The sequence below is a fragment of the Ranitomeya variabilis genome, chromosome 2 (assembly GCF_051348905.1).
Source record: "Ranitomeya variabilis isolate aRanVar5 chromosome 2, aRanVar5.hap1, whole genome shotgun sequence".
NCBI classification, from domain to species: Eukaryota; Metazoa; Chordata; class Amphibia; order Anura; family Dendrobatidae; genus Ranitomeya; species Ranitomeya variabilis.
The window spans coordinates 274812307-274834757 of NC_135233.1; positions in this window are offsets into that span (position 1 = coordinate 274812307).

Consider the following 22451-nt stretch of genomic DNA (forward strand, 5'->3'; position numbering starts at 1 on the left):
GCTGGTCTGAGTATTTCAGAAACTGCTGATCTACTGGGATTTTCACGCACAACCATCTCTAGGGTTTACAGAGAATGGTCCGAAAAAGAAAAAAAATCCAGTGAGCGGCAGTTCTGTGGGCGGAAATGCCTTGTTGATGCCAGAGGTCAGAGGAGAATGGGCAGACTGGTTCGAGCTGATAGAAAGGCAACAGTGACTCAAATCGCCACCCGTTACAACCAAGGTAGGCCTAAGAGCATCTCTGAACGCACAGTGCGTCGAACTTTGAGGCAGATGGGCTACAGCAGCAGAAGACCACACCGGGTACCACTCCTTTCAGCTAAGAACAGGAAACTGAGGCTACAATTTGTACAAGCTCATCGAAATTGGACAGTAGAAGATTGGAAAAACGTTGCTTGGTCTGATGAGTCTCGATTTCTGCTGCGACATTCGGATGGTAGGGTCAGAATTTGGCGTAAACAACATGAAAGCATGGATCCATCCTGCCTTGTATGGAGCATCTTTGGGATGTGCAGCCGACAAATCTGCGGCAACTGTGTGATGCCATCATGTCAATATGGACCAAAATCTCTGAGGAATGCTTCCAGCACCTTGTTGAATCTATGCCACGAAGAATTGAGGCAGTTCTGAAGGCAAAAGGGGGTCCAACCCGTTACTAGCATGGTGTACCTAATAAAGTGGCCGGTGAGTGTATATATATATATAACTAGAGTGTGTAGTGATCCTTTTCTACTGGATTTGTATGGGGTCCACCCTGCTCCTGCTGCTACACATTTGTGAACTTCCATTTTTCTACACCCTGCCTGGGCTGTTATTCTGACGTATGTAAGATCCAACAACTGAAACAGAAAATGAATAGAGACTATAAAATAAGTGACAATGAGCGTCTGCACCAAAAAACATGGCACATTTGGAATTTAGGAACTTATGAGGAGCAGGGTGTAGAGTAATTACATGACACCAGCAACAAAGCTGCAGGGGAACTGACACCTTAGCTCTGAGGCGCAGGTCAGAGGAAGGAACCTGCCCTGGTCACCTGTTCCCATCCCCTTCCCTCTCTTTCCTGCACCTGACAGCACACAATATATTTACAAACCTTCACACTTTGCTGACATTTCCTCTGGGGTATTGTCTTACTTGTCAGCTTGCAGTGGAAAGTCCTAACAGGTTGTGGGCAAACAATGAAGCATTACTCACTTCCCCACACTGTGAGACACCTTCTTAAATACCACCTTCTCCTTTACATTGTTTGCCTAGTCTGAGGTCCTTAGACATCTTCACGTTTTTTGGTTCCATTTCTACTTTTGGGGAAACCTGTAAATCTCATAAATACTAAACTTTCTCAGTATCGGTGGAAATGAGACATTATTACAGTTTTGCTGAGCAGGTTGCTATTGTCTATGAATTAACCTCGGTAAGTCTCCGTTCACACCTGCAATACTTAATTCTATTCTTCTGCTTCATTATAGACACAGAACAATTAAATTACCAGAAGAGCCAATACCTTGACGTGCCAAAAACCAGTGGCATCCAACAGACCCCACTGACTAATAGTGGTGTCCGTCTGGTTTCAGGGATGGTGTCTGCCATGTTTCGGGTATAGTAAAGCACTGAGTGATTTTTTCTGGATCTGCGACAGAGGCTCTGAATGGAGTTTTTTCATTTCTGAAATATGCTTTAGGCTCCATTCACATAGCCTATAAATTAGTACACCCCTTTTATATTTTTTGTCAGCCTCCGAGGTGTGGGGACCTATTTATTTGCACAGTCTGCTGCTGCAGTTTTCACAGCACTGTTAAATCCCAATGATAGGCCATCAATAAGAAAAAGCTAACCTATTAATGTAAAACATGACAAACCAAAAACAGACAAAACCAAAAGTTCCAAAAGCTCGATAAAAACGTATGTAAAAAAACGCACTAAAAAAAGCAATGAAAACAATGCAAGTAATCTGATTTACCTAATAGGTGCAGAAAATCTGCAACATCAAAAATGTCATTGTAACTGTAACTTATACAATGCAAATTTCCATGAATACAAGGCTATTGCTTTCAACTTCGTATCTGTAGTTGTCTTTTAAAGTGAACCTGTCAGCAGTTTTATATACAGCATTCTATAATGCGGTATATAAGCCTGCAAGGCGACCTGGAAGAACTGAAAAATAACTTTTATTATACTCACCTGTGAGGCGGTCCGGTCTGAGGGGTGTCACTCTTATTGGCCCAGCGCCTCCCATCTTCTTGCAATGCGCCCTCCTGCTTGCTTGTTGTGGATGACGCGACCCTGCATCAGCCACACAGGCTCCCCAGCATCACGCTCCTGCGTAGGCGTACTTCTCTAACCCTGTTGAGGGAAGAGTAAAGTATTGCAGTGCACAGGTGCTGGGGCTCTAAAATAGTAAAGGGTACAAATGCATCCAAAAAAAAAGAGATTATTTATAAACACAAAGTTACACTGATCCAGGGCATTCCTCAGGCTTCTGTGCCTCCTCAGGCATCAGTTTCTGGGTATAAGAGCTACCTTTGCTCTTACTATCGTTTACAGTTTATTGGCACAAACCTTTAATGGTATGTCCTCATGCTGTCATCACAGATGATTACATTTTTCATCCCATTTTAGGTTTATGTTACTTTTTTTTATCAAAAAAAGCATAAAAGCCATCTCACCGCCAGTACCCAATCAGGATGGTTCCTGACTCTAGTGTCTCACCTCACTAAGTGCCATCCAGGCCTCAAAACAGATGGGGGCAAAGCAGGACCAGCGCATGACTTTGTTTAACACCTGCCTGTGGAAACCTGAGTAGTTATAGATTCACAGCCCATTAAAGGTGAGTGAACTCCAAATGTACTGAGCACAAAAAACTAAAGCAAAACCAACAACAAGGGCCCACACACCTGTTACTATTAGCGTAATGTGCACGTGTACATGAACGTTGTGACCATTAAAGAGGTTGTCCACTACAATGTGTAATGGGCAGATCGATATAAACCTTGGAAATAAGGCTTTCTTCAAATACCTTGTGTTTTCAAATGTGCCTGTGAGCTATTTCTATCACGTGACCCCCGGTTGCAGCTGCCTTTGATGTCCAGTGATGTCACATCAACTTCCGGAATGGAAGCTGACATGGCATCACCGAGGTGGGACCCAGTCTCCTTGAATGACTGGGCTATCGGGGGAGCTTCACCACACATCACAGCTCAGCATTGCACAGGCTTGTGGAGCGCCCCCACACCGCCGCAGGGCCAAGGGGTACCCGGAGCCGGGCCTCTGGGTCTCAGTCCTGGGGTTATCACGGTGGCTAGACCCGGTCCGTGGCCCTGTCTGTCAGTGGGGGACGTCCGGTGCAGTAAGTGGTGTTGTAACGGTGCAGTTGTGGGGTGCAGGTCGCGGTAAATAACGAGGACACCAGGTTGCAGTCTCTTTACCTCTTTACTGGAGATCTCTGAGTCCTCAGTCCAGAATACGGTTCTCCAGGCTGCGCAAGTCCGGCCGGTCCAATGGCACCTCCAGAGTTCACTTCACAGGTGGAAATCGGTGCCTTCCTTCTTAGCGCTATGTGTTGTAGTCCTCCCCTGCTGTGCTTACGGAAAGTACCCCACAACCGTTGTGTCTGTTTCTTAAGTTCCCTCACAACTCGATTAAATGATGTTCTTCTAATCTTCCGTCCCTTCCTGATGTTACAGTTAGAACGGCACCCGTTTGTCGGATAGGCCTGGAGTTTTTCCGGGACCCTAGAGACGCCCCTCTCCCGCAATTGCCTCCCAAGACTTCATAGGTGATATGTGTTAGACAGCCCGCCTTAAACTGACTGTCCTGCCGCTGTTTAGAGTATTGCTTGAAGCTGAATGTTATAATACTCCCTCGGCGTTCCGGCCACCGGTAGTGCGCCTCAGTAGGGTGTTGCTCCGGTCTTACAGCACGACCCCTACTGGAATTCTCCTATTGCTTGATCTCGTTTCTCACTCAGCACAATCTATCTCGCTTCTAGTCCTTTCTTGGATCCCGCCGCTTCCCGGAGCTGGCGCGGACCCGTTACGTTCTTTTCAATGCCAAGCCTCTGTCAGGATCCCACCCCTGACAGAGACCCTACTGTCTCTTCCTCCACAACACCCTCTGCCACTAGGTGTTGCTTCGTCCAATCCAGTCAGCTTTCTGATCTAACTTCCTGCCTGACCCCCAGTTTTACCAGTATGTGAGGAGTGGCCTAATGAATAGAACCCTTAGCTCCCCCCGGAGGCCCGGCTGTGAAATGTATTGGTGTCTGTGATACCTGATCAGATGAACTCCTTCAGTGCCATCGGACGCACCATGGCTCCCCATAGTGGCGGAGCCACAGTACTGCAACGACCAGGACTCTGGGGCGCTGCACTCCCCCCTGGTTAAACACAGTACTCCGGGACTGGGAAGAAAACTACAATACAAGTTAGCAAAAAGACATACAATTTTGTTGAGTGCAATGACAATAAGTATACTTGAACAGGCTTCCCTTTATGGGAGGTAAGAACACTTGAACGTTACAAACATGGCAAAAATATCATAGCAACATGCTATAATTAACTTTTCTTACCCAACCGGGTATTCTACTAAGTGCAAACATTATTGAACAATAATTTAACTTTGCCTTTAAGGACATACACTCTTTATCCACTAAAGACCTTCCTATAATCACATTATAAGGCATTTTAACTTTCTCATTCTCCTACTTTGGATCTGCAGGACCGCCTGTCCTATTGGCACCAGACCTACTGCCTCTCCTTTCTGCTACAGGACCGCCCCGTTCAGCCAGGGCCTACTGCCTTTTCAACTACTATACACAGTATAGAACATAACATACTTTCAGTTTTAGAAGCACTGAGCCATCTACATATGGCTCCTAAGAGGACTCCCTACCTAACCCCTACGGGTTCACTTTCTGTCCTCTGTAACACATTATTAACTCTTTTCCTAGAATAACTAACTTCCTATGGAGGACTCAGGGTTTACTTTCTATCCCCATTTCCTTATCAACATTATCAACTATCTCCTTATAACATCAACCTTCATTACTACTTTCTTACTACCGACTATGCAGGACACTGTGCCTACCCCTACGGGCCTACTGCATCTTTCTTCTATCTCTCATTCTTTCTTCTAAAGGACATTATCAACATTTCTTTGCCTTACATCCAACTAGTTCAATACAAATAACTTCAACATGCAAGCATTATTATTTTCTTCCAAGCATTATCATCACATTACTGTTCCGAAACAGTATCACTCATAAATACACAGTTGAGCATCCCCTTTAAGAGAGGATCAAGTCTTTCTGAGGTAGTACGTCTTCTCAGACTACCAGTCCATACTCAGCAAAGGCTCCGGTGCGGTATCTTCGCAAAGAGTCTCTTTTCAAGTAAAACCAGTAGGAAAGGTATCTTCACAAAGAGTCTTTAAGTAAAACCAGTAGGAAACACCCTTAAGAAGGTGTAAACTATTTACAAAGAAGAGTTTGTATCATGCACGGCCCATGATTACTGCAGTTCTTTCATAACATTGTGGAACAAAAAAGCAAAAATGAAAGTGAAAGCAAAAATAAAAAGCAATAGGGATCCCGGGTAAACAAAGGGATCCCTTTAAGAGTTAACCCAGGACGGGTTTTAGCAGCAAAACAGCAAGGAAATAAACAGTTAACTATTTACAGTTTCAGGTTTCCGAGGCTTAGTTGAACGGCTTCCAGGGCTGCACCTGGCACTTAACCCCTCTTGGCCCGGGAAGGGTGAAGTCCAGGACCTAGTGCTGGACACACGCCGTTAATCCGTCTCTCATGTACGGTTAAATCATGCGCAGCGATGGAGGTCTGCGCAGCTTGAGTATGGGCATTTGCTGCAGCAGAGGTAGCGGCTGCTGCAAGATCAGTCACTGGAACGGAGTCAGCAGCTGTGGCACTAGCAGTCGCTGGAGTGGTGTCGGTCATCAGGGCAGGGTCGTCCTTCATACCTGCTTCAGATGCGGTCCCTCCGGTGCCGGTCTGCTCCGCCTCCGCTGGGGTCTGGAACGCTGGTTGCGGGGCCTTGTGCTGCAGCGTTGTCATCTCTGCTTGCAGCATCTCGCTTTCCGGCAGGGCCCTGCTTTCTGGCTTCGGAGCGCTGGAACTTCTTTCTTGCTCCGGACCAGACGAGGCTGCCGACAGACGTCTGGCGAGGCTCCCGATGATGGTCTTCTTCCACCCGGCCTCAGTGCTCAGCTGCATCCGCCGGGGTTGGTGGATCAGCTCGTCCGCTCCGGTCTGCAGGAGGTCAGCGTCAACTGTGGAGGTCTGGCTGCGGTGCCTCTCCGGGTAGCTGGGGGAGTCCTCGGCTCCGACCCCACACTCCGGCTCCGGGCGGCTGGCCATGGCGTCCTCCATGTTGCTCGCTTCTTCTTCCTCGTCCTTTTCCCGCTCTCTCCTTCGTGGGCGGTTCCGTTTTCTCTGTCTCTGCCCACCATTGAGGATCAGGAGGCGGATCTCGGCTGCTGACGGACACGTCCTCAAGGGGCTGAGATATTTAGACTGGGCGGCCATTGTCTTTCACGCTCTTCAGCTTGTTCACGCCCACTTCCACGCCCTTCTTCTTCTCCTGCGCTCTCCTTAGCGCTGTAATGGCGGCGGTTTTGGCGGGAACTTCTGGCGGCAAGCGGCAATACACGGCCCTTCTAATAAAGTACAGTCCAAGCACTATAAATCACAGTTCCAAGGCACACATGACCTGATTCTTCAGGCTTAAGTAGATCCTGTTCGTGACGCCAAGTTTGGAGCGCCCCCACACCGCCGCAGGGCCAAGGGGTACCCGGTGCCGGGCCTCTGGGTCTCAGTCCTGGGGTTATCACGGTGGCTAGACCCGGTCCGTGGCCCTGTCTGTCAGTGGGGGACGTCCGGTGCAGTAAGTGGTGTTGTAACGGTGCAGTTGTGGGGTGCAGGTCGCGGTAAATAACGAGGACACCAGGTTGCAGTCTCTTTACCTCTTTACTGGAGATCTCTGAGTCCTCAGTCCAGAATACGGTTCTCCAGGCTGCGCAAGTCCGGCCGGTCCAATGGCACCTCCAGAGTTCACTTCACAGGTGGAAATCGGTGCCTTCCTTCTTAGCACTATGTGTTGTAGTCCTCCCCTGCTGTGCTTACGGAAAGTACCCCACAACCGTTGTGTCTGTTTCTTAAGTTCCCTCACAACTCGATTAAATGATGTTCTTCTAATCTTCCGTCCCTTCCTGATGTTACAGTTAGAACGGCACCCGTTTGTCGGATAGGCCTGGAGTTCTTCCGGGACCCTAGAGACGCCCCTCTCCCGCAATTGCCTCCCAAGACTTCATAGGTGATATGTGTTAGACAGCCCGCCTTAAACTGACTGTCCTGCCGCTGTTTAGAGTATTGCTTGAAGCTGAATGTTATAATACTCCCTCGGCGTTCCGGCCACCGGTAGTGCGCCTCAGTAGGGTGTTGCTCCGGTCTTACAGCACGACCCCTACTGGAATTCTCCTATTGCTTGATCTCGTTTCTCACTCAGCACAATCTATCTCGCTTCTAGTCCTTTCTTGGATCCCGCCGCTTCCCGGAGCTGGCGCGGACCCGTTACGTTCTTTTCAATGCCAAGCCTCTGTCAGGATCCCACATACTGTCTCTTCCTCCACAACACCCTCTGCCACTAGGTGTTGCTTCGTCCAATCCAGTCAGCTTTCTGATCTAACTTCCTGCCTGACCCCCAGTTTTACCAGTATGTGAGGAGTGGCCTAATGAATAGAACCCTTAGCTCCCCCCGGAGGCCCGGCTGTGAAATGTATTGGTGTCTGTGATACCTGATCAGATGAACTCCTTCAGTGCCATCGGACGCACCATGGCTCCCCATAGTGGCGGAGCCACAGTACTGCAACGACCAGGACTCTGGGGCGCTGCACTTGTGCTACTCTCTGTTAATGAAAGCAGTGTAAGAGAGAGTGCGTGCCATGCTGGGCTGTGATGTGCAGTGAATCTCCACCCATAGCCCAGTCACTCACGGAGACTGGGTCCCCGCCTCGGTTCCAGAAGTTGATGTGACTTCACCGAACATCAGAGGCAGTTGTAGCCGGGGGTCACGTGACATAATTAGCACCGCACACAAGCACATTTAGAAATGTCAAGTATTTGAAGAAAGCCTTATTTCCAAGGTTTCCAAGGTTTATATGTACACATTATAGTGGACAACCTCTTTAATGGTCACAACGTTCATGTACACCTGCACATTACACTAATAGTAACAGGTGTGTGGGCCCTTGTTGTTGGTTTTGCTTTTGTTTCTTGTGCTCAGTACATTTGGCGTTCGCTCCCCTTTAATGTGCTGCGCATCTTTAACTACTCAGGTTTCCACCGGCAGGTGTTAAAGTCATGCGCTGGTCCTGCTTTGCCCCCATATATTTTGAGGCCTGGATGGCACATAGCGAGGTGAGACACTAAACAAATATACGGTAACCTAAATTAAAAACATAATGTGTAGGCACTACAGTAAGTAAATGCATACTAACACATGTAAAAAAACATGGGGTACTTACTTGAATTCCTTTACTAGTTATTTTTCATATGTAAATAAAAGAGAACCTTTTTAGTTCTTCCTTTTTTTTCAAAAGAGCTCAGAAATTGCATTTGGTTAATTCAAAAACATGAATGGTCTTTTGGGGTATTTTAATAGTATATTCTGCCCTCAGTGCTAAAAGTTATGACCTTCAATGACTATGGAGACCACATTAAAAACAGGCTTTTGAAAGCTAAAATTCTGACTGGTCATTGCCCTTGTTAGAGAGGAACATGAGAAGCAACCCAGCAGGACAGTCTTAGGATGAGAAGATTACTTGTGTTATGAATGAAGCACTTTAAAGAGTGCATTCCCTAATGGATAGTGTTGGGTGTCTTCTCTTTTCCAGCTATTTGCTACTGTATTTTTGACATATGTTTGTGTTTGTCACCTTGTGGTGAATCTGTCAGACTTAAGATTCCCTCTGATGTCAGACCCCTGGTCGAGCCAGGATGGTCATTTGAGCTTAGACCTTCTGGCCTCCTACAGTCCTGACCAGCACTAGTCTTGGTACTTGAAAGCTGAGTGGCTGCCTGGCCTCTTAGATCTTTCTTATCAAAGGCTGGAGAGGTTCACTTGATTCTGTGATGACCAACAGGTGCAGTGTATAAACCAAAGAGAACGTAAGGTCTTAAAAACAGAATCTTATGACCTTTGTGTTAGAAGAGAATGTCACATTTTGGGTGTATTTTAAACTAGTGAGAGGAGTAGCTGTAGCCATACATCAACACATTAACATTTATGAAATTTGCCTGAAAATCCTAAAATAATTTGTCATGTGAAGCTATAACATTCCTCAGAATATGAATGATATCTCCAAACAACCCTTACTGGGTGATATTGCTAATAAAAAAGACCACCCTACCCCTTTAGGAAGACCAGTTAAGATGATGGAATCTACGAGATAGAAATCTCTGATTCAAGTGAGAATGAAGTTCCAAGTTGTCCCACTCTGCGAGATCCACCACAAAAACACCTGTAACCCAATTGCCAAATCTTGATATTTCCTAGACCTGACGATTTAAGTTACAGCACATATTATTTAATTTAGTATAGTGCAATCAAGAACTGGTAAGCAAATCCATCTTAAAAAGGGTCTGCAAATAATATAGTTTATATAAGAAAATCTCAGTCAACTTCAACTTCCATGGTGGTTCCCTGTAGCTACTAAATATAAAACCTGCCCATGCGATCAATACAACATTCTCTGGAAACCAATTGTTAATTGTACAGATGGTCAACATTTGAGCGGGAAAATAAAAATACCTAAACTAAATTTGCCTAAGTGTTAACATCCTCTAAAAATTGCATATGTGGTGGCGTGAAGAACATGGCTTCCAAGATTTACAGAGATCCTGTTTAGCCTCATCAAGGGTGGATTGTAATGAGGGCAACTTTGGCTACTGCCGTGGAAGGCCCATGGCCAAATAGCCCTCATTATAATATTTTTTGCACCACCTTCGGTGGCACTTATCGCATGGCAGAGGGCATTCCTGAACTTCTGCTGCCAAAAATATAGAATGACAGCGCTAATACAGGAAGTTCCCGTTGCCTTCTTTGTGATTCAGAAGAAGTGGAGCCACAGAGAATCATGTAGCGAATGGAAACGGAGGCACAGATGGTGAAGTTCACATTCGTTTTTATTGTAATTAGACGTGGAACCTCTGGACCACGGTCCGGGGGGGCTCCGTGAGCCCCAGACACCCGTGGTAAGACCCCTCGAACATGGTCAGAATGGGATACCTGGGGGACACGGGTGCTACCTCCAGTTAGGCCCCGGACTTGTGGTAGCTGACCTAGCGGGACAGACAGACAAGCAAGGTTAGCGGGTGACGTAGAGCTAACCATTGGGTACCGGTTGTATGGGTAGAAGCTGGTTCCAGCAGTACTGACGTTGTCCTGAGGTTCAGGTGACTGAATGGCAGGATGAGACGGAACTGGAGTAGGCAGATAGGAGATCGTCCAGGAAAGCAGGTAACAAGTAGCAGATAGTCTGTGGAGACAAACAGTGTAAGCGGAGCACTGACAGAGACTTCAGAAGCACATGCTAGCAGGAGCCGGAAGTTAGCAACTGAGGATACTTCTTGCTCCGGCACCCTCCCTATGGTGGAGGGGCTAGAAATGGTAATCATTCACACGCCATTGGTCAGAAGCACTTTTTGGAAAATGTGCGCTGTCTCTTTAAGAGACCAGGAGCGAGCGCGAGCGACCTAAGCACACAGCCCGAGGACCTGCTGGCTGCATGCCAGGAAGCAGAGGAGGGAGGGGAAGCAGAGGCCCTGTCAGGACAGCGTGGAGCCGGCACAGAGTGGGAGTCCCGACGGTGACCCCGCGAAGGTACAGGGACCGGACCGGGTGTAACAGATCACATGGAGAAGTATTAATTATTTTTCTTGTATGCACTGAATGAACTGGGGGTGAAAGAGGGGACATTAGATTGTAATGAATTAGGGGTGGGTGTGAGAGAGAAGACATGACATAATGAATTGGGGACATATAATAATGAATTGGGGTATGTAATTATAACACCATGTAACACAATTTTTGTTCCTGGCTTCCAAGTGTAATATTTCAACTGCTTATGTTTAAAGATTATGGAAAAATGATTTCATTCAGCACAAACTTTGATTTTATGACCACCGGGCAGAAAAATTTCGTATATATTGTGTCAAAAAAAGGAAATTACCCTATAACAAATTTTTATATATTTTTTGTTCCTCGGTCCAAAGTGTGCTTTCCTAACCCGTTATGCCTAAAACAAATAGACAATAGTTGTGGTTCCACAAAAAATTTGCTGCATGATGCGTTTTTTCCCCATAGACTTACATTACTGACGCATTGTGACGTATTGCTACACGTCGCAACCGTCGTGCAACGGTTGCGTCAAGTTTCGGCGGACCGTCAGCACAAAAAAAGTTACATGTAACGTTTTTTTGTGCGTCGAGTCCGCCATGCGCGGTCGAAACTCCGCCCCCTCCTCCCCGGACCTTGCAATGGGGCAGCGGAAGCGTCGGAAGCTGCCCAAGTCGGGCATTTATTTCACAGCATGCGTCGGTACGTCGGCCCGACGCACTGCGATGGGCCCGTACCGACGCTATTGTGAGAGCAGCCTAAGTGATGAAGCTGATACATATTTTTCAGGTTGAGTATTAATGACTTTTTCATTCATTTCATTACTTAGGGGCAGCATGGTGGCTCAGTGGTTAGCACTTCAGCCTTGCAGTGCTGGAGTCCTGGGATCAAATCCCACCTTGGACAACATCTGCAAGGAGTTTGTATGCTCTCCCCATGTTTGCGTGGGTTTCCTCCGGGGTCTCCAGTTTCCTCCCACACTCCAAAGACTTACTGATAGGGAATTTAGATTGTGAGCCCCATCGGGGACAGTGATGATAATGTGTGCAAAACTTTAAAGTGCTGCAGAATATGTTAGCACTATATAAAGATTATTATTATTATTACATTTCCTGCCATCGGCATCTGGAAAGCACAACTGTGCTGGGGTATCTGTTTTATCAACTGCTGGAATTGATTTGTAGTGGTGGGTGAGTTTATAAAAGCTATAAACACATCCCAAAATATAAGTGACACCGCTGTTTCAATTAATTAAATTAGATAAATGTGCATTTCCTGCAGTCACCGTGTCAGAGCAAGGAGGGATGGCATGACTCCTGGAACTGAGGTCATGTAGGCACAAGATGTGCAGGAGTTTGACAGACAGGGGGTGGGTGACATAATGAAGGGGTAATAGGGACAGTGTCTGGGGGCTTATAGGAATGTGAGTTCTTACCATGCACACTGTCACTTTAGTTACTCATTAACCCTGCACAATACTGAGCTGCAGTGTTATCCTGACTCCTGTGGATGCTGGGCTGACAGCTTTTTTATCAGGCCTTCTGCTGTTTTTAGTTTTGCTGACTGTCTTGGAGGAGACTTGAGGGATTGAGTGGGGGAGGAGAGCGATTGTAAGTATTTATTTATCTCCAGTAGTCCCTGCCATTAGAGCACCTTCTGCACAGATGTCCATCTTGCTCTGGCTTCCAGCTGTCATTCTCTACAACATTTCCACAGCTTATGCTGGACATACACATTACATAACTGTCAGCCCATGATTTAAGGTGCATGGAGGGAGTTGAACTGTTCCCCAGTGTCTGTCATCATGCCCGACACCTATGTTTGCTCAGGACGAAGCTGGTCATATGTGTGGTGATGCAGAAATAATAATGCCATCGAAGGATAATATTTAGAACCATGTAAAACATCTTATTAAAATGGGTTATCTATTGCTTATATATTTAAGATCTTCCCTATCAATATCAGATGGGTGGAGTTCCCACACAGCGTATCATGACTGTCAGCTTTTTGGAGCTTCAACAGCAACCAGATGTAAGTAGTGTGACACCCCAGGAGTCCAGATGCCACAGAGGCAATGCCTCCCTCACAGGGGATGATGCCATGCCTGGAAGCAAGAAGGGATCCCCTTAACAAGTAACACTGCATACAACACCTTTCCGACTCCAGACCAGAAGGGGGTTCTCTAAACCCGGTTTCAAGGGAGCTTTCCTGATAAGTTCTGGTCTGGAGGTGGGGTTAGTCAGTAGGTCAGAGACAGTGAAGGAAGAGGAAGCAAGTGAGGAGAAGCTGGGGATAGGAGCTGCAACTAAGCTCACCCCAGGACTGAGTGCAACAGACTGGACACCGGAGTCCGTGGTTGTGTGGGAACTGCATGGCCAGCAACTGAATCCGGAGAACAGGAGATTGCAGGTCTCCTGGCCACATCTGACACCCGAAGGCACAGCAGCAAACTAGAGGGCCCAGAGTCACCACGAGGGAGTGACATCAGGAAAAGGCTCGAGCTGCCTGTCATGTGGGTAGTGTTCCACTTAAAGGACAGACTGAGAGAGGGACTTGAAGAGAGCTTAAGGCAACAAGAACCTAAAGAACAGCGGAACAGCGCAGTAGGGAGGCTTCCAACCCCACCTAGTAGAGGGACTCTGAACTGCTTCCAGGCTGCCCGGATATCCAATACCACCTGCACCTGTGCTCCAGACTGCACCTACAATTAAAGGTAAAGAAACTACAGTCCCTGGGTCCTCCAATCATTCCCGCACCCCAACATCCACAACCCCTCATAGACTGTTCTGGTAGCCCTGGGACCCCGCCCCCTGAGGAAGGAAATCTCCGAAACACGCGTTGGGGTGGGCGGGAGACGGCGCGGCATCCTGTGTATTTCCACCTGGTATGTTACTCTCTTTATTTGTGACTTATGTATGTACCTTCTTTGAGCATAGTGTCATGTGAACTCTTTATGATTCATTCATCTATATTTATATTGTTTGATGCCACAATGAGGAGTTTTACATGTATTATCTGGGTGGATATAGTCACCACTATGGGTTTGACATATAGTGAGCAGGACTGCCGCTCTGTCTCTTTTGCCCTTTAATATGCGTTTGAGTGCCAATTTTAGCCCTCTTATTTGTTTGAGATCATTTGTATATTTAATAAACTTTGTATGACTTGTTTAATTTTTGGACTACTACACTGTGGTTTTTTCTTTGATCAAGTTTACAGTGTGTCCCACACTAATCTAGTATAAAGGCTACATAATTATACATGACTATAATTAGTTTTGAACTATAATGTTCAGATTGATTATTAGGAGCCTTATGTGTTTTTCCTGCTTCTATCCATCTGTGGGGAGCAGAACCATCCCAGCTGCATCACTGTTGGCCCCAGTGGTCCCTTTAAGCAGCGTCAGCCATCTATAGCCGAATACCATAGGTGGTGTCACAAACAATCCCCTACAAACATTCTCTCATCCCTTTTATTGCGTGCCCAGGGCCACAGACAGAGTCACCGCTGCCGTGACAAACCCTTTAAGAGCCGTGCGACCCGGTTCCGAGTAGCCCACGGCAATAGCGGGTGTTGTAAGTAGCATGGGATCAGAACAGCCCGACTCTGTACACGGCATTGCAGGACCTGGGAATGGCCACTATACAGTTTACAGACCATCCTGATGCCTGGTGACCACCCCCACTGATCTAATATTGATATGATTCCTAGCGATAGGTCATCAAAATCTAAAAAGTGGACAACACCTTTAGATTACATTACATGTCTAATACCACAAAATATTACAAAAACAGGCACAACTGGTCTCTAATACTGAGGGCTGTATTGTAAATGGATACATTGTAATTAAATAAATACTGTACATTTCGGAAGGCAAAAATTCTAGTTTTACAGTTGAGACATAGATCTGAAATAAAAACCTAAAGCGATGATTTGGAATATATGTTGGTGTGCATACAACGTTTAGGTGCATGTTCACACTGGCCACTAAACAGACTAAACCTAAGATAGGCTATGTGCCCACGTTCAAGATTTTTCGCTGCAAAAACGCTTAAAAAATGCTTACATTAAGCATCCCATCATTTTAATGCATTCCGCAATTTTTGTGCCCATGCGGAAAAAAATGCAGCATGTTCATTAATTTTGCTGAAAATCTGCGGATTTGCCGCTATAATATTGCATATGGAAGCTCCGGGAAAAAACGCGAAAAATCCGCGATAAAAACGCAAAAAAAAAATGCAGATTTCCTGCGGAAGGAGTCCAGTTTTGATCAGGAAAATTCTGCGAACAATCCTGAATGAGGGCACATAGCCATAAAAACAAAATGAACAAATACCCTGCAGTAAATAAATAACAATAATGCATGAAAATCACATAGGGTACTTAGTTAAAATAATTTTGATAAAAAAAACTTAAAAGCCATCCCACCACGTCAAGGTGACCCTATTTAGGATGGTCACCATACCATATGTCAAATGCCGTCCAGGAGACTGCAGTTAGACGAGATGCTGGAAACAACAGGCAAGGGGCAGTGTCGGGGTCGTAACGACAAATACCCTTCCTTCACCAGTCATTCCAAATTAAACTATAAGCATGTGGTACCGGGTAAGAATGAGTCAGACAGGTAGCTGGTTCAATCTTAGTGCATGCTCGTGGATCCACACACATGTGTGTAACCGTCACAGCAACTGAACTTTATTTTAGAATACACAATACTATATTGAGTGTTAGGGGAAGGCGTGCATTAGGCGGGGTTTGAACAGTATACGTCCAGTGCTCAGTCCTTCTGATTCGTCAGACGTCTCCTGGTGGATTCCTCCTCTTCTTTACTTCTCTAAGTTTCGTTTCCAAAGAAATGAATCTTAACCCTTCGGTCACTAAATTGAAACGAAACTGAACACTGGCGGCCATCTTTAACCCCTTCACCCCCAAGGGTGGTTTGCACGTTAATGACCGGGCCAATTTTTACAATTCTGACCACTGTCCCTTTATGAGGCTATAACTCTGGAACGCTTTGACGGATCTTGGCGATTCTGACATTGTTTTCTCGTGACATATTGTACTTCATGTTAGTGGTAAAATTTATTCGATATAACTTGCGTTTATTTGTGAAAAAAATGGAAATTTGGCGAAAATTTTGAAAATTTTGCAATTTTCCAACTTTGAATTTTTATGCCCTTAAATCACAGACATATGTCAAGCAAAATACTTAATAAGTAACATTTCCCACATGTCTACTTTACATCAGTACAATTTTGGAACCAAACTTTTTTTGGGTGACGGAGTTATAAGGGTTAAAAGTTGACCAGCAATTTCTCATTTTTACAACACCATTTTTTTTTAGGGACCACATCTCATTTGAAGTCATTTTGAGGGGTCTATATGATAGAAAATACTCAAGTGTGACACCATTCTAAAAACTGCACCCCTCAAGGTGCTCAAAACCACATTCAAGAAGTTTATTAACCCTTCAGGTGTTTCACAGGAATTTTTGGAATGTTTAAATAAAAATGAACATTTAACTTTTTTTCACACAAAATTTATTTCAGCTCCAATTTGTTTTATTTTACCAAGGGTAACAGGAGAAAATGGACCCCCAAAGTTGTTGTACAATTTGTCCTGAGTACGCTGATACCCCATATGTGGGGGTAAACCACTGTTTGGGCGTATGGCAGAGCTCGGAAGGAAAGGAGCGCCATTTGACTTTTCAATGCAAAATTGACTGGAATTGAGATGGGACGCCATGTTGCTTTTGGAGAGCCCCTGATGTGCCTAAACACTGAAACCCCCTACAAGTGACACCATTTTGGAAAGTAGACCCCCTAAGGAACTTATCTTGATGTGTGGTGAGCACTTTGACCCACCAAGTGCTTCACAGAAGTTTATAATGCAGAGCCGTAAAAATAAAAAATCATATTTTTTCACAAAAATGATCTTTTCGCCCCCAATTTTTTATTTTCCCAAGGGTAAGAGAAGAAATTAGACCCCAAAAAATGTTGTGCAATTTGTCCTGAGTATGATGATACCCCATATGTGGGTGTAAACCATTGTTTGGGCGCATGGCAGAGCTTGGAAGGGAAGGAGCGCCATTTGACTTTTCAATGCAAAATTGACTGGAATTGAGATGGGACGCCATGTTGCGTTTGGAGAGCCCCTGATGTGCCTAAACATTGAAACTCCCTACAAGTGACACCATTTTGGAAAGTAGACCCCCTAAGGAACTTATCTAGATGTGTGGTGAGCACTTTGACCCACCAAGTGCTTCACAGAAGTTTATAATGCAGAGCCGTAAAAATAAAAAATCATATTTTTTCACAAAAATGATCTTTTTGCCCCCAATTTTTTATTTTCCCAAGGGTAAGAGAAGAAATTGGACCCCAAAAAATGTTGGCCAATTTGTCCTGAGTACGCTGATACCCCATATGTGGGTGTAAACCATTGTTTGGGCGCATGGCAGAGCTTGGAAGGGAAGGAGCGCCATTTGACTTTTCAATGCAAAATTGACTGGAATTGAGATGGGACGCCATGTTGCGTTTGGAGAGCCCCTGATGTGCCTAAACATTGAAACTCCCTACAAGTGACACCATTTTGGAAAGTAGACCCCCTAAGGAACTTATCTAGATGTGTGGTGAGCACTTTGACCCACCAAGTGCTTCACAGAAGTTTATAATGCAGAGCCGTAAAAATAAAAAATCATATTTTTTCACAAAAATGATCTTTTTGCCCCCAATTTTTTATTTTCCCAAGGGTAAGAGAAGAAATTGGACCCCAAAAAATGTTGGCCAATTTGTCCTGAGTACGCTGATACCCCATATGTGGGTGTAAACCATTGTTTGGGCGCATGGCAGAGCTTGGAAGGGAAGGAGCGCCATTTGACTTTTCAATGCAAAATTGACTGGAATTGAGATGGGACGCCATGTTGCGTTTGGAGAGCCCCTGATGTGCCTAAACATTGAAACTCCCTACAAGTGACACCATTTTGGAAAGTAGACCCCCTAAGGATCTTATCTAGATGTGTTTTGAGAGCTTTGAACCCCCAAGTGTTTCACTACAGATTATAACGCAGAGCCGTGAAAATAATTTTTATTTTTTTTCTCAAAAATGATTTTTTAGCACCCAGCTTTGTATTTTTACAAGGGTAACAGAATGAATTGGACCCCAAAATTTGTTGTCCAATTTGTCCTGAGTACGCTGATACCCCATATGTGGGGGGGAACCACTGTTTGGGTGCATGACAGAGCTCGGAAGGGAAGGAGCGCCATTTGGAATGCAGCCTTAAATGGATTGGTCTGCAGGCGTAACGTTGCATTTGCAGAGCCCCTGATGTACCCAAACAGTACAAACCCCCCACAAGTGACCCCATATTGGAAACTAGACCTCCCAAGGAACTTATCTAGATGTGTTGTGAGAACTTTGAACCCCCAAGTGTTTCACTACAGTTTATAACGCAGAGCCGTGAAAATAAAACATCTTTTTTTTCCCACAAAAATGATTTTTAGCCCCCCAAATTTTTCTTATTTTCCTAAGGATAACAAGAGAACTTGGACCCCAGAAGTTGTTGTTCAATTTGTCCCGAGTACGCTGATAACACATATGTTGGGGTAAACCCCTTTTTGGGCGCACGGGAGAGCTCGGAAGGGAAGGAGCACTGTTTTACTTTTTCAACGCAGAATTGGCTGGAATTGAGATTGGACGCCATGTCGCGCTTGGAGAGCCCCTGATGTGCCTGGACAGTGGAAACTCCCCAATTCTACCTGAAACCCTACCCAAACACACCCCTAACCCTAATCCCAACGGTAACCCTAACCACACCCCTAGCCCTGACACACCCATAATTCTAATCCCAACCCTAATCCAAACGTAAATGTAATCCAAACCCTAACCCTAACTTTACCTCCAACCCTAGCCCTAACCCTAACCCTACCCCTAACCCTAAACGTGACTGAAATACGTGGCACTGAAATACGTGGCACTGAAATACGTGGCACCGAAATACGTGGCACTGAAATACGTGGCACTGAAATACGTGGCACTTAAATACGTGGCACTGAAATATGTGATACGTGGCACTGAAATACGTGGCACTGAAATACGTGGCACTGAAATACGTGGCACTGAAACACGTGGCACTGAAATACGTGATACGTGGCACTGAAATACGTGGCACTGAAATACGTGGCACTGAAATACGTGGCACTGAAATACGTGGCACTATGACTGTCAGAAAATGTTCATTAAACGGTTAGGGGTGAGGTTAGGGGTAGAGTTAGGGTTAGGGTTTGGATCCCTTTATCACCTTGATGGTGGTGGGTGGCTTTTCAGTGTGTTTTCTGTTTTTTTTCGATAAAAATGCATGCGTTTTTAACGCAAACAAACGCATGTGCTTAAAAACGCAAGAAAATACTGCAGGTTGTATTTCTGAAAATGAACGCATGCAGAAAAAAACCGTATGCGTTTGAAAACGCGACCAAACGCGTACAAAAAAAACGCATGCGTTTTCAATGTTAAATATAGGGAAAAAACGCATGTGTTTTTTTGTGCAAAAAACGCTGCAGACAAAAACGCAAGTGTGAAACCAGCGACGCTTTTTATAGCAAAAAAGTTTTTGCGTCTCCACATTTTGAGACCTATAATTTTTCCACATTTTGCTCCACAGAGTCATGTGAGGTCTTGTTTTTTGCGGGACGAGTTGACGTTTTTATTGGTAACATTTTCGGACACGTGACCATTTTTGATCGCTTTTTATTCCGATTTTTGTGAGGCAGAATGACCAAAAACCTGCTATTCATGAATTTCTTTTGGGAGAGGCGTTTATACCGTTCCGCGTTTGGTAAAATTGATAAAGCAGTTTTATTCGTCGGGTCAGTACGATTACAGGGATATCTCATTTATATCATTTTTTTATGTTTTGGCGCTTTTATACGATAAAAACTAAAATATAGAAAAAATAATTATTTTGGTATCGCTTTATTCTCAGGACTATAACTTTTTTATTTTTTTGCTGATGATGCTGTATGGCGGCTTGTTTTTTGCGGGACAAGATGACGTTTTCAGCGGTACCATGGATATTTATATCAGTCTTTTTGATCGTGTGTTATTCCACTTTTTGTTCGGCGGTATGGTAATAAAGCGTTGTTTTTTGCCTCGTTTTTTTTTTTTTTTCTTACGGTGTTTACTGAAGGGGTTAACTAGTGGGGCAGTTTTATAGGTTGGGTCGTTACGGACGCGGCGATACTAAATATGTGTACTTTTATTGTTTTATTTTTTTTATTTAGATAAAGAAATGTATTTATGGGAATAATATATATTTTTTTATTATTATTTATTTAGGATTTTTTTTTTTTTTTTTTTACACATGTGGAAAAATTTTTTTTTTACTTTTTTACTTTGTCCCAGGGGGGGACATCACAGATCATTGATCTGGCAGTGTGCACAGCACTCTGCCAGATCGACGATCTGCTGTGCAGGGCTGCAGGCTTACCAAGTGTCTGCTCTGAGCAGACACTCGGTAAGCCACCTCCCTCCCTGCAGGACCCGGATGCCGCGGCCATCTTGGATCCGGGACCTGCGGCGAGGAGGGAGGTAGGAGACCCTCAGAGCAACGCGATCACATCGCGTTGCTCCGGGGGTCTCAGGGAAGCCCGCAGGGAGCCCCCTCCCTGCGCGATGCTTCCCTATACCGCCGGTACACTGCGATCATGTTTGATCGCGGTGTGTCGGGGGTTAATGTGCCGGGGGCGGTCCGTGACCGCTCCTGGCACATAGTGCCGGATGTCAGCTGCGATATGCAGCTGACACCCGGCCGCGATCGGCCGCGCTCCCCCCGTGAGCGCCGCTGATCGATGATGACGTACTATCCCGTCGGCGGTCATACGGGCCCACCCCACCTCGACGGGATAGTACGTCTGATGTCAGGAAGGGGTTAAATACAGTTACATTTGCATTAGCAAGGAATTAGGAAAAACTTATTGTTTCACAGTATAAGAGTATAAAAGTACAAAAGTATATAAGAAAGTATATTTTCACCTTGACAGCAGTTGTCCAGGAGACCACAGACAGGCAGGTGGGATACTGGAAACCGCAGGCAGGCAGTAGACCTCCAATAAACTGAGGGCAGCAGCTGAGCAGGTCAAGATGTATAGAGCAACCCAGAGAATAGCAACACTGACGTCTTAATACCAAGACACAGGTGTGTGCCTTGGTGAGCGTTATATGGGCCCAGGCAGGTGCTCACATGGGATCTGCAAAGTCCAATGTGGAGCACAACAGATTCTTGTGGACCGGGTGAGGAAAGGAAAGCTTGCACCTGGGTCACTATTCTGCAGGACTGTATCCATCTCGTGTATGGGCACTGGCTGAGCACAAATCACTTTACACCACTCATTCAATTCAGCTACATTTGCATTGCATTTGGATGCTCCATAGCAACTCATTTTTCCAACCAGGACCTGTGCATACCAGCATATTAATTTTACAGCACTGACCTTAATGGGATATATGGCAGACTTGCCGAGACAAAACTATTTCCCTTATTTTTCATTTTTTGTTGTTTTGTTAATAAAATTGCTAAAGGCATGTGTTCATAGTATAAGGGCGTACTCATTCATTCTGTCAGCGGTAATCTCCTTTGTCAATCCCCCCTTACTGTACATGTGTTCTCTCTATAGGGAGAGGATAACGGAGGACAAAAGTATCTTCTCACATTTAAAATGCCCACTCCTTCTCTCGGGAGGTGTCCATACACATAAAAATTGTCAGGTTGGGCTGACTTTGCTGTAAAGAGCATGGAGGCCATTAGTTACTAGTTAATTGACTTAGGAATGCCCAGGGTCTCCCCACCCCCACCTCCTTATTCCCCTCCCTTCCTAATTTGCTTTCCTTTCTTTTTCCTTATTGGTAAAACTTTAAAAGCCAATACAAATATTTGGAAGAAGAAATTCCCAGGAAAACATTTTTTTCTGCACTTCATTGCAAAATCAAACATAGTCATTTACTATTGCTAGATGTCCCAAATCACTCAGGATCTAATATTGTAAAGAATGTTCCTAGTCAAAAGAGAGGGACCTCCTTATAACCCTTTCAAATACAATCCAGACATGTTATTGGATCATTATTGACATTCCTGTGATAAACAAAACTTTGCAGAGAAGCCAGAATTTTATCAACATCTGATTGTCTTCTTTTTAAGTTCCTGTAAATTATCTTTGCTATCACTGGCCTGACTACAAGATAAGCGTGTAACATGCTGTTCACTAAAGACAATGGATACAAACTATCAGACTAGATCAATGCTTGACTACCGTAAAATGATTGCAGTGTCTCCTTTATGCTGCAGATAGGCGTCATCCATGATCTCTACCACTCTTGTAACACAACGTGATTCACTCGCAACTTAACCGTAAAAATTGCTGTAACTTCTGAAAGAGAAGATCTATCGTACTGAAATTTGGACAATACATATCTTGGCTCATGAGAAGCTTATGTTTGAAAGCAGGAGTTGAAAATGTCCATCATTCGCATCCATGGAGTCGTAGCCTGAATTCC